Source organism: Anneissia japonica, unplaced genomic scaffold (assembly GCF_011630105.1).
Source record: "Anneissia japonica isolate Jap-2015-1 unplaced genomic scaffold, ASM1163010v1 scaffold287768_len205223_cov117, whole genome shotgun sequence".
NCBI lineage: Eukaryota > Metazoa > Echinodermata > Crinoidea > Comatulida > Comatulidae > Anneissia > Anneissia japonica.
The window spans coordinates 62,968-67,780 of NW_022735704.1; positions in this window are offsets into that span (position 1 = coordinate 62,968).

Sequence of the window (4,813 nt, forward strand, 5' to 3'; positions counted from 1 at the left end):
CTTAACGACAACAGCGCGTATTTTGACGCGCTTTTTTGATTTCACGAACTAGTCCACAACATACCGTGCCCTTCATGGTGAAGTCTGTAAGCCTACTGATTGAAATGTAACTTAAATATTTTTTTCTTGGTTGTATTTTTACACATCAATTTATATTTGTAAAGAAATAAACAAAAACCAAAGCACAACAAAAATTACATGACAATAACAACATTAAAAGCTTTCCCAAATTTCTGAAAGTCAAAATTTGACCACTTTTTTTTTGGCTTTTTCTTTGTTTGCTAAAAACTCACAAGTGACAAGACTTTTAAACTCAGATGTAAACATATTGTCCAAGGATATCTCTTCCCTAGATTTAGTCTATACATCACTTTACATTTAAATATACAAAAAGTTAAAATTGAAACTAACTCATTTGTCTTCTTATCACACCTTGCAGGTACGATATCCATCCATTTTACTTTATCAGGCTTTTTTAGGCACAATTGTAACATAATATGGAATTTTTCCAACATGAATCATTTTCTTTACAGTTTAACAGCATATGTTTTTCATTTTCCATTTCGTTACATGCTTCGCAGAAGTCTGTGTTTGACAGGTTCCATATCTTTTGCCGACTTTTTGCAACCTTTTTAATATGAAGCATTGAGTGTACTTTCTCTTTCCGATAATGTTCCCAGTTAATTGAATTGTTCTGTAATTCATTTTCCCATTTGATTTGAACATTTGGTATGCTATATATTGGTTTTAAAAATGATGTGTAGAATTTTTTAACATTTTGTTTCTTCAAAATAATGTCATAATTATATTTTGAATAAATCTGATTTAGGCAATTTTACTTTTATAAGAAACTGTGGAATTGCTCTTATCATTTTATCAAACGAAATAATTGGAAACTTCTTGATGAACGTGAAGATTACTACTTAGAGCAGCTAATGGATCCAGTTGTGCATTTTATCACCAAAGCATGAAAGTTGGCACAAAATATCTTTGATATGTGTAGCAAAAAAAAAGTTGTGTGTCAAGATTCTGACGCCTGCTATGGCCACCATTTTAAATTCAAAATGGCCACCTACTAAAAGTCTAGATCCATATATCTAATTGATATATTGTTTTTCATTATCATATTATAACTGCATATATATACAAAAAATATCATAAATTACATTTATCTTATATCTTTTGACAAACATTTACTTGATTAAACAGTTTATTTCAAGTCTTTCAGTACATATTTTAGTTGGCCCATAGCATACCTTATTATTATGTTTTTGTTTTGTTTGTCAGCCTGTCACGCAAAAATTGGTCCGGGCAAAAAAATGTCCGGCAGACAGATTTTGGCCCCGGACCAAATTTTTTTTGACAACCTATAAGACGTTCAACAATAATATATTATGGATTTAACACATTCGTTACCACACCCCTTACGTAATTGCCATAATATTACCTCACCTAAAGTTATTAGGTGAGGTGAGAAAATTTAAAGAATAGAAACCGCTAGATACTGGGAAAGGCAAATGGGTATCGTTTACATCCAACGCCCTATGTAGGTCACGTGTCATTTATTTATTTATTTATTTATTTGAACATATACCTTTGAATCGGTGGCACTCAATATCAATTGGTGCGTTCGTACAAACAAAAACAAAAAAAAGGTAAAATTTAAAAAACAAAATAAATAACAATCGACTGTATATAATATTACAAAATTAAAGAAAGGTAGAAAAATAACATATGAAATTAGATAAGGTCACATTTCACGTCACATTTCATACTCATAAATACTTTACAGGTCAACTGTAGGTCTAAAGTAAATAACTAACCTACAAAATAACAAACAACAAAGCTAAGCTACGTTACCGGCATTCCTTCTGTATGAAAAGGTCAGAGCTAACCACAGTGGCGTAGAAAAATATTTTTCATTGGGGGGATGATTGGCGTGTTAGCCAGTGTCGTAACAGGCGCTTGAGGGGGGGGGGGAAACTGCCCCTCCCCTGACGGTTTTTACCTGGCCGACCAAGCCGTCGTACCGGGCCGGGTAATAAGAGAAAAGAAAGAGGGGAGAGGGAGGGAAAGAGAAAGAAGAGGAAAAGAAAAGGAAAGAAAAAGAGAAGAGAAAATAAAGACAAGAATAAAAAGGAAGATATCATAATGACCAGACTCACAACACCCATGCAACCCCTTCTCCACTTCAAAAACTGTCATAACTCCTTTGATCTATGCTGCCCGATAGCGTAACCACTGGGAGACAAGGAGAAAATATCTATCTTTGAAAAATCTTCCCCACCCCCACTTTATAAATGCCCTTTCATCCCCTGAAATTGCCTAAAAACCTCAAATTTCGCGCGCATTTCTTGTTAACATGGCCCAATTTCCTCTAAAAATTGCACATTTTAGGGAGTTTTGATCAATTCCAACGAAATTAAAATTAAAAACACCGGGGGACAAGGGGAAAATATCCATCTTTGGAAATCTTTCTCCACTCCTTGACAAATGCATCCTCAGAAAGTGCCTAAAATTCTCAAATTCTTTGCGTGTATTTCTTGTTACGGTAGGACAATTTCCTCTATAAATTGCACATTTTAGATAGTTTTCATCAATTCCGACGAAATTAGAATTAAAAACACAAAAATACTTTGCGCGCTTGGCGCGCATTTTTTAAGGTTTTTTTTTTTTAGTTTTATCCTTTTAAGTTATTTAAACACATAATAGTCCCAAACTCAAGAAAGACAAATTTATATTGGATCATTTTAACCTAAAAGAAGGGCCTCAATGTGTATAGATGGTGAAAGAATGTGTTTGTAATAAATACAACCATGATGAAAATGCTTATATTTAGTTTCAAACACACGTGTGTGGCCTATATTATAATATTATTGCTGCTATAATAATAATAATAATAATAATAATAATAATAATAATAATAATAATAATAATAATAATAATTATAATAATTATTATTATTATTTGTTATTATAATTGTTATTATTATTATTATTATTATTATTATTATTATTATTATTATTATTATTATTATTATTATTATGTTGTGATGATGTTGTTTGTACTGTTCTTTAATTTTATTAAAGAGGGCCCCTGAATGTCAGTTAACCTACTTGGCTAAACTAGAAGGGTTACCCTCTTTAAAGATGGTTGAAATAAAAAATATTAAAAAAATATACCCACTCTGACCCAAGACCACTGTTACGCGCCTGGTGTTAGCGCCAATGTGTGCCCTTGTGCGGACAGGAGATGTGCCCCCCTCTGAAGCTGGAAACCTCAAAATAAATTGATGCAATTTGCTGTTATAGGCCTAATCAATAAATTCCTCATCAACCGATATAACCTTAAACATTCTTGGAATTGGTATAACATTACTGATGTCGGGGAGAAAACCACAATTCGTCTAGGAGAGAAAATGTATATGTATAAGCCTTTGAAGCCCCTAAATTGTCATATTTTTTGGAGGGTTCGCCCTCCCGGAACTCTTTTGAGAGATTAAAGTGGTGAAAGGTAACATTTTAGGAGAAAATATGCATGGTGTACCCTTATTTAATCGATTCTATTAGTCTACTAATAATAGGCCTATATTTATTATTATTATTAATAATTCCATCAGGTGACAATTCCATTGATTACTATCATGGTTCCTAACATTTAATTCCAGTTTAAGTGAATTATAAAAGCAGTACCCTAGTAATAGGCCTAATAATAATAATAATAATAATAATAATAATAATAATAAGAATAATATTGTTATTGTTATTATTATTGTTACTATTTTTATTATTGTTATAGTTATTATTATTATTATTATTACTATTATTATTATTATTATTATTATTATTATTATTATTATTATTATTATTATTATTATTAGGCCTACTACTAGGCTACTGCTTTCATAATTCACTTAAACCGGAATTAAATGTTAGGAAGACAACAACACTTTGTTTGACAACATTTGCATTATACTGAAGAGGAAGGTAGGGCACATTTGTTGGTATATGTTTTATGAGAACACAACATTTGTAGTTACGATTGCATGCCTTTAAATTTTTTGTTTAACTTTGATTGAAATTTATTATTTTATAATATGCCTAATTTACGATCAGCCACTTCTAGTAGCACTGATGAATGGGCTACAGATAACCCTGTAGACAAAGGAGATAATACTTCTTCCCAGGGTAAGGATAATCCTTTTAGTGAAATTCCTGAAGATGTCCCTAAGGATATGTGGATTGATTATCTTAAGTTGAAGCTAGACAGGGAAACTCACATAAAACTAGAAGAAATTAGGGTAAAAGAAGAAGAAATTAGGTTAAAAGAAAGAGAAATAGTGCTAAAAGAAGAAACAGAACGTTTACGTATAGAATCTAATCAACAAGTATTAGACAATCACGGGCAGGCTTTGTTACAATTAGGAACGACGGACAATTACAAAGTTAAGGTCCCACGACTTAAAGATTCGGATGACATAGATATCTACCTACGAACCTTTGAACACATTGCGACAGTAAATGAATGGCCTAAACCTAAATGGGCAGCCAGATTGGCACCAGAGCTGACTGGGAAAGCCCGGGAAGCATACGCGGCGATGCGATGGACATTAATGACTGCCACAATTATGACGAATTAAAGACAGGTATTATAGATAGGTATGAGTACAACGAAGAGACTTACATACAGAAATTCAGGAATTGTCGACATACTCCCAAAACGACGATTAAGCAATGGCTTAATGAAAGTAGGCACTATTTTGATAACTGGCTTAAATTTGCTGACGTTCAGAGTGACAATGCTGCAGGCATTA